Source organism: Malurus melanocephalus, unplaced genomic scaffold (assembly GCF_030028575.1).
Source record: "Malurus melanocephalus ecotype Western Australia unplaced genomic scaffold, MMel_1.1 scaffold_62, whole genome shotgun sequence".
Taxonomy (NCBI): Eukaryota; Metazoa; Chordata; class Aves; order Passeriformes; family Maluridae; genus Malurus; species Malurus melanocephalus.
In genome coordinates, this window is record NW_026623294.1 from 2,427,023 (window position 1) to 2,438,056 (window position 11,034).

The 11,034-nt window shown below is 43.3% G+C and overlaps 1 long non-coding RNA gene across 6 annotated transcripts in view; it reads right to left on the reverse strand.

The window, feature by feature from the left end:
• Positions 1–11,034, reverse strand: part of LOC130573692 (uncharacterized) — a 32,175-nt gene that overhangs the window by 15,838 nt on the left and 5,303 nt on the right. For 4 of the 6 annotated variants that reach the window (XR_008965349.1, XR_008965350.1, XR_008965351.1 and 1 more), the window contains 2 exons: positions 5,817–5,931; positions 5,526–5,646 (listed from right to left, as the gene is read on the reverse strand). This is a non-coding gene — a long non-coding RNA (uncharacterized LOC130573692). Of the gene's footprint in view, positions 1–5,525; positions 5,647–5,816; positions 9,406–11,034 lie in introns of all 6 variants that reach the window. The other 2 variants (XR_008965348.1, XR_008965346.1) reach the window with 2 other exon arrangements.

The window sequence follows — 11,034 nt, forward strand, 5'->3', positions numbered from 1 at the left end:
AATTTATACCAGATTCCCTCGAGGGAGGGGCTGATGGAGGAATCTTCCCTGACTGCTGCAGGAGGTGGAAATTGGGCCATTTACCACAGATAAAGTGGTTTTATTCAATAAACCGATGAGGCTTGGATTCTCGCTATAGGCAGAGTTGAGGTAACTGCACATAAGCTGTTTAACTGTTTCTAAACCAGTTGAGACATGGTTTCCTRACTTCACGTCTATCCTGTGCCAGGTGAGCTTGGTTTTTCCCTTCTTTCTGTTTCTATCTTCCATGACACTGTATCACACTAAACTATCTCCTATCAAGATTCTCAGGGCAGAATCAAAACTCTCCTCTCTCCAGGGAAAGAAAAAAAAAAGGGCAGCTGCTTCTTGCAGCCCTTTCCTCAGCTCCTCTCCTCTTCCACTATTTACTTTATTTCTTTACCTTGCAAACAGCTCCAGTGTCTTGGAGCCGGGGCTAAGCCCAGCCCTTTTGTGCCCTGCAGTCATCGCTGCATCTTTAAGGGAAAACTGATTCCCAGGAATGCTGTGCATGCACATACCTATCTGGGCGCTGCACCCACACCTGCCCACCAGGTAACCCAGCGCCCGCTGGCCCTCACAGCCACATTCCAGCCAGCAGAGCTATTACTCGCTAATTGTTACCTGTCAAACAGGTAAACGAAGCTTTTGGGCCAAGTCCAAACAAGCRTATATTCCCACGAAATCCTAAACCAGCAAACCTTTGACCTTTCTGCAGGCCCACCGATGATTTTCACCAGGACCGATTTAAAAGTATGCTGGTATCTTCAAGGGACAGGGAAAAAAAGGCAAGTTGTGGTATTATTTATTGTGATGAACCTTTCTTGTACATGTTAATACYTGCAGGAGAACAGAGGATTACCAAAACAGGAGAGCAGAGAGGCAGCCCAGTAAACACGACAGAGCTCACGTCCCCCCAATCACCTGAGCAGGGTGGCTTTCCAACACTGGCTGATCCAARAGCAGTTTGTGGATGGTGAGGAGCTAATACGCAAAACCTCCCGAGGGTGAAAAAGTTAGTGTACAGAGTAGCTCAGAGCCATCTGGGAGGCCTGGAACTGGCATTTCCTCTTAATTTCACCCTGTTCAGACTTGCTCTGCAGAGCGTAACAGGATCAGCTCCTGTGGAGCAGGAGGGTCTCTGCACACAGCTGGAGGCAGCAGCCTGTTCCTGTCACCCCGTGAGGCTGTAAAGGTGGCTGGATTTGCCCCCTCAGAACTTTCTGAACAGGTCTGTGAGGGAAAGCAGCTCAGAACAAGCTGCTTCATCATAAAGTTTGATTCTCCTGGCTACTTGCACAGAAAAGCTGTTCCCTCAGCATAAATGTAAAAGGCAGCCTGTTTTCACTGAAATAGCTATAAGATTTCATATGCTTCAACATCAAAATGCAATAAAATAAAAAAAATGGGTTTTATTGCAAAACTACAGCTATAAATCACAATATTCAAAATAGCAGAGATGTTGCTACTCTRCTATGACCCTCCTCCTTACAATCTCTCTGGCTTGGACCATGAGTGCCTTGGGGAGAGGATCTACACATTCTCACACTGAGTGATACGATCTGAGACACTTCTGAATCAGTAACRTGACTCAGTCTCATCAGAGCTTCACCCCAGGTGTTGTGTGAGTCTTCCAGCTGTCAGAGGCGATAGCCGAGGAAAGAGGGGAGAGTAAAGGATATAAACCAAATAATTATTGGTAATAACAGAAACATGATCTGCCCAGTAAGATGGTAATCTTCCTCCACAAAGGTTGCACATAGCCTCCATGGTAAGCTTGATTTTGACCTGTCTCTCACSTTAGCTTTGCCACAGTTAAACCAGATGTACATAGATCTCTCAGATGTCATTTTAAACACTGTATTTTATTTTGGAATAGATAATTTTTAACACTTTGAATACMTGAATTTATTATTTTTGCTTTTGGAATAGCTGAGTTTTATTTTGGAAGTTACCAGGAGAAAGCAGTTASAGCTTTTGCAAGGCAAACTGGCTTACATACCTTATTTGAAGAAGCATTTAAATTTTTCACTTCATATAATCAGAGAATGGTTTGGCTGGGTGAAAGACTATGTAGTTTGGGGCACTTTCCACTGAACCGGGTTTCTCACAGCCCCATCCAGTCTGGCCTTGAACACTTCCAGAGATGTGGCATCCATGACTTCTCTGGGCAGCCTGKGCCAGTGCCTCACCACCTCACAGTGAAGGATTTCTTCCTCATATCTAATCTAAATCAGTTTTCAGTTTAAAGCCATGCCCCGTTGTCCTAGTACTAAATGCCCTTGTCAAAAGTCCCTCTCCAGTTCTCTTGTAGACTCTTGGATACCGGAAGGCCACTCTAAAAGGTCTCCCCAGAGACTGYTCCTCTCCAGGCTRAACAACCCCATCTCTCTCACTCGGTCTTCACAGAAGAGGTGCTCCAGGCCTCTGAACATCTTAATGCATTTCTGGTTTTAATCCAACAAAAGCTCCAGAATGGGAGCTTTTGGTTTGGTGTTTGGTGCTTTTCTTTGGAACAGGTTGGTGCTTTGTGCTGATCTTTAGGAGTTTTTAGCTAACATGAGAGCAGATAAGCTTGCAGAACTTCAGCTCAGTCCAGTACCTTCTATAAGTGATGAGGAACTGACTCAGAAACCAGAAGAAATCCTGATACCTGCATYTGAGCTAGCAGGCTTCACAGAGCTGAACACAACTTTGGGCTACTGCAGGCCCATAGGGGCATGCACATTTCCTATAAGAACTGAAAACTCCACTGCAGTTCCTTCTCTTTAGCTCCTTCACAGCATTCTCCTGTTTTATCTTGCACACACAGCCTGTCAGAAACCCACAAAACTCCTCAGCAATACAGGAGATCAAGACCTGGATAAGCCCCTCTCCCAGAGCCTCCTCTGCACTCTGATGTGGGAGATGGCYGGACTGTTTGTGGTCACCTGGCACCCACCTGCATTATCTGAATGCCCTTGTGAGAGGGCCTTTCCCCCAAGTGAAGAGGAACCCATGGACAAACAACCACTATCGAGCCCTGACTTTAACTGAATGCTGTGAGGAAGTAGCTGGTCTGGCCCAGCTGCTCCTCACCCAGCAGCAAGAGATCCCCCAAGCTTGGCAGGGAGCAGAAGGGAAGGAAAAGAGGCTGTTTCAATATGGCCAGAAGAAAAGGGGCCATTGCAATATGGCCAGAAGAAAAGGGGAAAGGTTTTCTCTTGTGATCCCCAAGAGGAAGCAGCATCTTGGTAGAGTCAACCTGCCTGCCAGGCCAGTCCTCTTAAGAGTCCTCTCAAAAGCTATTCAAGCAAACAGTGGTCCCTTCACAAGMTCTATTCAGCTGAATATATTTTATTTGAGATTCTTCTCCCTTTTCACCTCAGAGTGAGATTATATAGATGCCTTATCTGCTCTGAGCTCCTTGCCAGGGTCCTGTAAGGACTGTCTTTCAGCTTGCAGCACTGTCACCAGATTCCCATGCTGCATCAGTCACTGCATTGACCAGCTTCCATGGGTATCATCTGAATGTTACCGTCCAGTAGTATCTGAAACCACCAGTAATGCTACCCATAGGTATTTTGCTTAAGATAAAAAGGGAAGATATCTTAAAAGATGACTAATAAAAGGGTGTCTGTTTTAAAACCATCATGTGAAAACTGACAGCTGTATTACTAATACCCACCTAGAACCAACTGGAAATTATTTGGCCAGAAAATGCTGATTTTTTCTGTATCTCTCATTCCTGTTTTGCAAACATTTACTGAACGAAGAGCAAGCTTTCAGGAATTTGTTGCTTCACACAGGCTATTAAGATTCCTGGAGCACCTGGACTCTCCAGACTGCCCTGCAAGCTGGCGTTATCTATGACAGAGCTGCCTGTCCACGTCTAGGGCTGTCATGTCTGTTCTCTACAATTTTTGAGAATGGGCCAGAATAACTTGATTTTCTCTTTCAGACCTGTAGAAGAATTTCTGTGTCTGAAAGCCTGTTAACTTTTTACAACCATGTATTAGCTCTGCCAGCAAACCTTACCTCTCCCAATAGCATCACTTATACAACGTAGCTACTACATGGAATAGCTATTATATGGAGGATGTCCTCTTTGTAATTAGCTCTTATTGGTGATTCAGCTTGTTTTTAWCAGCTGTTGAAGAGGGTTGATTGACTAGAGTTAAGGAAAAACTGGAGTAGATGTTCTCATGCACTGATSACCAGAAAAACTGACTACAACGAGAGCCCACATGGTCCCAGGCCACTGCTGGTGATCACAGGTTTATTATATTATCCCATTTGTGACTCTAGCTTGAGCAAAACAGTGTTATTCACAAAGCCAGTGACACTRGCTTCTGTGATGTTGGGAAATGAACTGTCCTGGTATTGGCACTTGATGCCTGTGTGAGATTTGGTACCAGTTAGTTTAATCAAGAGGCTGTGCAATMATTTAAAGTTATGTTTACACATTTCAGATTTATAAAAGCAAATATAACAAAAAGAAAAAAATGTGTAATGCTTTAGAGTTACAAAACAACCTTTCTTAATTTACAAGGGATTCTCACAAATGATGCAAAACAATTGAGAAAAAGAAATGCGTGCTAATCAAAGCAAGCCCTGGTTAGTTCAGTAGTGTCACTGATGCATCAGAGATACCAATTCCTACAATTTTCTAAAGGCCAACCTCATTGAGTCATATGACAGAAGTGTATTCTTTTAATCTCTGATTTGTGTACTTCATTTGTACTTCAGGGAAGAGCTTTAGTGGGAAATACAGGGACACTGACAGACAGATGAAACCTCTATTTTTTAAATGTCATGATTCTAAAGCACGATGCAAGGAAGGGGGTGCCACCATCTGTATGCATTCACCTCAGACTCTAAAGCAAGGTTTGAAGCTCAGGGATTCCAGAGTGTGTTCTGTCATCTGCTGCAAACACAGCATAAAAGTAGCAGAAAGTAAGATAACAGGATTTGTGCATTTGTTAAAAAGAAAAAAGAGCTTAGTTCTCAAATGCCTGTATCTTTGCTGTGGCACAGGAAACAGAGCCACTGAGAGAGCRGTGTCTCTGGCACTGCTTCTGTGCATATACAGAGAATGGGCTATAGCGCTGACTCTGCTTGTATCTTCCCATCCCCACACTTTTTGTCCACAAAAGCTGCTTCCCTGCCGTATCCAGGCAAGATTTGCCTGCCAGGGCCAAGCTGCCTGTTCTCAATGTGAGCTAGCTCGGGGAGGAGTGCCCTCCAGCTCCCAGCCACTAATTAGCCACTAATCTCATGCACTAGGATTCCCACACATCATGCAGGCTTCCTTTGGTGACTTTTCAATTAGCATCACAACAACCCAAGCTTTGAAGACTTTGTGTATATTTATCTTTTCTTCCAATTGTCAGGGCCAGCAGACATAAATTAAACCAATTTAAGAGCATCTGTGTATCTATTATTTGGCAGCTATTCACCTAAACTGACACAGTCCTCTACCAGCTGACAGTTAGACACACTTGTCTTACCCGGCTGTGACTTACTTGTATTCTTTCCATCACATAGGTACTGCTTTAAAACTGGAATTCACTTCCACATGTACAGGAGAAATGTCTGCCCTTATTACACTGAAGTGTCTGTCTCCATGTAGATGACGCAGCTCTGCTGAATGAAGGAGGACAAAACCAGCACATCAGTTCCAGTACGAACAGGGATTGTATGCAGTGAATATTAGGGAAGTTTAGAAGAGGAGCAGCCACGTGGCATGGGAAGAATCCTCCTCTAAAATGACAGTCCGGCATGAGGAGCCTTACTTATGAAGGTAGCATACTCACCTGCAAACAGACGATTCAACCACATAGGGCCTGATCAGCAGCTCACAAAATTAAAAGGATTCTCAGTGGACTCCATTCACTACAGGATCAGGCCTTCTAAAAAAGCAGTGTAGTGCTGCAAATGAGAAGATGATAACTTGAGGCTTAGAAAGACCCAAAGCTAGATGAGGTTGCAGAATTCCTGGGAAAGTGACTGGTCAGTAAAGTGCAAGGTAAACAACWTCCTGGATGCAAAGACAATGACTACACATGCAGGTAACAAAAAATTTCAATTCATTCACGCTACCATCAAGGATTTGTGTTGGCTGATACAGCAAGCCTGCAGCCAAGTTGCTACTGGCTACTGTTTCATTGCAAATTTCAACTCCTTTATTGTCATATCACTTCCATCCATCTCCCAATCTCCCCAGCTCYATTGTCATTGCTACCAAACTCCACTCACTGGAGCCAGGAACTGCTGCTGGGGCAATTCTCTGCATTAATAGGGGATCTCTGAGCAGAGGCATTTCAAAGCACCTTCCTCAGGCTCAAAGGGCTCTCCCCATTATAGTGYGATTGGTTGTTTAAACTGAAGTAATTGACATGTGTATAATTGGCCTTGTTTACAATGAAGATTTCCAGATATCGTTAGTCTCCCTTCCCCCTCCCTGATGTGATGGAAGCTCTGGAGCCCAAAGGGAACATCACAGATCAAGGAGAAAGGCCTGCTGCCCATCCCCCATGTTGCAATGCTGTTTGGAGGGCCATAGCATCAAATTTAACTTCAGACATCTACTGTCTAAACCGTACAAAACTGGAGCACAAGCCAGCTATGGAGTCACTTCTAAAGCAAAGAGTGGATATGTAATGCAAAGGACAACTTAAATGAGTAACATTCTTGATTATATTGTCTAAAAAACACCTTCTATATGTACATCCTTCAATGAGAAGATGGTCATTTCACTAGTGACTTATAAAACACCTTATTGATCAGATAACTGCTCTAATCCATACACTTCTACAGATTCAGAAGCTTCACTGGTACTACATGATGCTGATCGTGYCTTGCACTTGCAGAAATTCACCACGACTCCAGCCACTGGAGGAGCTAAAATGTCCAAGAAATAGATTTTGCCAGAGCTGCTGGTAATGYCATGAAACATTATGTGGTCTAGCCATGTGTGAGAAAAGGGCTGTGCAAATGCTGTAATTAACTCCCTATACTTACATTTGGAAGGCTTTAGTTCACCCTGAACAGAAGAGCCTGCTTTGCATGCACTTTCACAATCACTTCAACAAAAAGCTAAAATCAAAAGAGATGGGCCCCTTTCCTTTTGTTGGGTTCAGCATCTCCCAGTTTGGCAATGCAAATGTAAGGGGTCAAATCCATCTACACACCTGCCTGAAAACTAACCTGTTAAAAAACCCAAACCAAATGAAAAGAAGCTTCAGGCAGAAGAAAGAACAAGGCTGCTGCTGGGACACCAGAGGGCAGAAATGCGTGACCTGGGTAAGAGAGAGAAAAAGCCTCTTTGGGTAGCCACACATACTTCTTCCAGGCTCAGCCAASCAGTGGTGATTCTAATGCATTGATCTATTGGGGATCTCAAACAGATATGCTTTACTGAACTTCACTGTAAGGAGAAGGGTTGAAACATGCAGTTATTCCCCCCTGCCTTACAAATAAGATCCTAGGATAACTAGGGTTACAGGAACTTCTGACATGTTTGTGTCCTGCTTTTTACTCAAGTTGCCACCTGCTCATCACTGTGACCTTGGGGATAGATATCGCAGGAATTCCCACTACAAGATTATTTTGCTCCATATTGTGGTACTAAGCTCAGCATCCACCACCTGCACTTCATACATATGTAACACTGAGAAAGATTTCTTCAGGAGTTATAAAACTCTGTTGAGGGAGGACTCCACTCTGCCCAAGGTAAGACATGTCCTTGAAGCCAGATATGATACCACATCATCAGCTGTCCTGTGTGCATACTGGTATCAGTTTAGAGTTATCAATGCAACATTCAAAATTCAACCTATGCTGCACCAATAAGCTGAACAAATTAGTTCTGATAAAATGAGATAAAGACATTTGGGTATAAAATACCACATTTCAAATGTAGTTTGTCTATTTTGTGAGTGGAACACACTCTCTGTAAGCTCTACCATCAACTTTGCTAGTGATTTAAACAAAAAAAAAGGGCCAGGCTGGATTGAGAAAGGCACCTTGCAGTCTCTCAGGCTCTGCCTGGGAGCTCACAGGAGGACTGACGGATTCTCCCAGGGAGCAGGTTTAATGAGCAGTTAGGCATGATGAAGTTTCAGGGGCAAAGCACTCAACACTCTGGCACATGTTTGTCAAAACATGTATTCCCTGTTTGTGCAGTTTAAAAATAAATGTATTCTAAGCTGGGGAACTCACTGGTAACACTGGGAATGCAAGARTACTTTCCAGGAGTCAGACTGAGACATTCAGCAAACTACCCATCTGTATCTGGCATCTGCCTGAGATTTGGGCAAGGGGTAATAAATTCCTGCCTCTGCACATACTCCCCATATAACCTTTGGCAAGTTTGTAGCTCAAAAACCTCATATGTGTAATGGAGAGTTGCTGCTACCTCTGCATCTGCCTTGCACACCTTCCCTGAAAACTTCACAGGTCAAGAATTGTCTCYGGCATATGGTGTCTGGGCTGTAAGAGTTTAAGCAACTTTTCCCTCATACCTTGGGATTTCCCTGATACCTTTGCTGATACTCCTCCTTGGGGCCAGGAGACTGCATGGTGTCAATTCGGGCTCCCTCTCGCAAAGATTTCCTGAACCTTTGAAAGTGTCCCCCTGTATCTAGTTCATTCTGGAATGATACAGATTTTATTGACCTTTCTCCCTAGTCACATTAACCATAATATTGATTATGCAGAGGAGTAAATCGTACTTCCAATGGTGTTAAAACRGGGTCTGCCTTTCCCCTTAAGAGTCCTAGTACTCAGAACAAAGTTTATGGTGAAATAAGGAGCAACACACACAATTTGCCCCACCCTTCCCTGCAGGGTATGGCTCATGTGTGGGAGCCAGAGAAAAAAAGCAGAGAAGAAATGTGAATGTTAATCTGCTTGCTTTGCCCCTCACACCCAAACACTCCATATAAACAAACAGCCATCTCCAGGTACTGTTTTCAAGTCAAATAGAGACARGCAAACACTCAACAGCTCTGTCCTGAAGCCACATAAAACTTCTTTGCTGCTGAACGCTTTCACCTTGCATCTTTCTGAAGCCAAAATTTCCACTTACGTGAGAAAAAGAAAAAGAAATAAAAATATAAGGGAAAAGCATAGATATTGTAAAATTGTTTATTCTAAGAGATTTGGTTTCTCTACTGAAACAAGGAGGAAAATTTGCAGTGCAATTCCTATTCAAACACAGTGTTTAGAACATGACGTTTTAAGAAGTTTCTGCATTCTGAACCAACTGAAAAAACACAGATGTTTTGTCTGATCCTTTCTTAAGCGATGAACTCAAAGAAACAAAGGTAGGGTAAAAGCAGCATGTGTCACAGCCATTTAACATTCCAAGAAGTAGGAATTATAYAGTATCTTTAATCTGCACTGAAAGACAATGAAAAAAAATCAATAGTGAATTAGGTGATATAATAGTGAACACAGGTAACAGAGATACTGCAAATTAAAATGAGGTATAAAGTAACTTGGAACCAGCCCATCAAAGTGATGCACTGAGAGCTTGATTTCTGGATCGGGCTATCCCACGACACATGGGCAGAACGAGACAGAATAGTTATCACATCACCCTGGGTGTCAGGGAAGACCTTCCAGAAGCAGAGGAATAGTGAAATCTACTTTTGCAGCACTCTAAGTAGAGATAAAGCAGGCTTGTAGGTGCATGCAGTRCATGTGCATTGTATAAACATGGTATCACTGAGATGGCAAACCCGATAGGACAGGCTGATGAAGCAGCTGCAGGGGATCTAAACCTGGGGTCTTCCCCAAGCCACGGATTAAATGATCTTGAAGATCCTGAGCACTGAAGAACCGAACCTAGGCAGTAAGAATGGCCAAGGGTTATGGCAACAAGCTGTGATCCTGCATTGCCCAAAAGTGCATGATGGAGTAATATTATATACTGTATTTATGTTCGTGAACGAAACCGGTTGGAAGCTTCCTTCTGAAATACTACTGTATTTCAAAAGRGAAAGCCAAAATGTTGTAGGAAATGGTACTGCTACACCTGTCTGTAAAGGTACTAAAGGTAGAGCTGACAAAGTGACAAGAGAAATAYAGAGACACAGGGTCTGGTGACCTTTCCACAGAACAAGGCACYGCAGAGACCTCCTGGCTCCAACACTGGTTCCTTTTGTGCCAGCAGACAATCCTCTTTATCCTCTGCCCTTCAAATAAAATAACATTTGCTTGCTTCTGAGGGCATCCACAAGGATAAATGAGCAACAGTGGCTGTCAACCCCACCTCTTATTCAGCAGATTCTGAAAGCAGCTTGTTTCATTTGCTGTGATTTTTAAAGTGCCTTTCTCTTTGATTATAGTGTTGACCTATTTTAAGGGAAAACTACACTGATTTTAAGCAAACAGGATGGTAAGTTCATGGCTCTGTTTCCCAACTCCCGCTGCTGAAAAATTTCGTGGATTCTATGGCTGCATTTACTCTGGTTCTTGAGTGTGGGAAAAGTAAACAAGCAATTGTTTATCCTTCACCTTCTGTATTCTGGAACACTCACGCCTATTTTAGGACAGACTGTTGGAGCAAAAAGACACATTTGTCATGGCTTTTAGAATGCTCATTGTTGCAGGGCAATATTTTMGGCTGGTTTTTTACACTCTCAACATACTTATAACCAATGCAAAGACATTTGAAGCTTTGGTTTTGCCCCATGTTGATCACATCCCTATTTCAAGTTCCTTTAAAATGGTGCTCTCGTAGTTGTTCTAGGACAGACTGATGTGAGCTGGTAGCAGCAGCCTTGGTGTCAAACACAGACTTGGCCATTCCCACTCTGCAGTGACAGCCTTCAGTCCGGGCCTCTGTGGAACTTGGAGAGCACCAGCCCATCTCCCCAGGCACCTACTGCAGTACCAAGAACAACTGTGGGCTCATTCTGTACAACTGAGGGAATTCTGTGTTAGCAAGAGGAAAAGAAGGGGAGAAGTCAAGAAGAGGAGGGGGAAAGAAGAGGAAAAAAAAAAAAAAAAAAAAAAAAAAAAAAA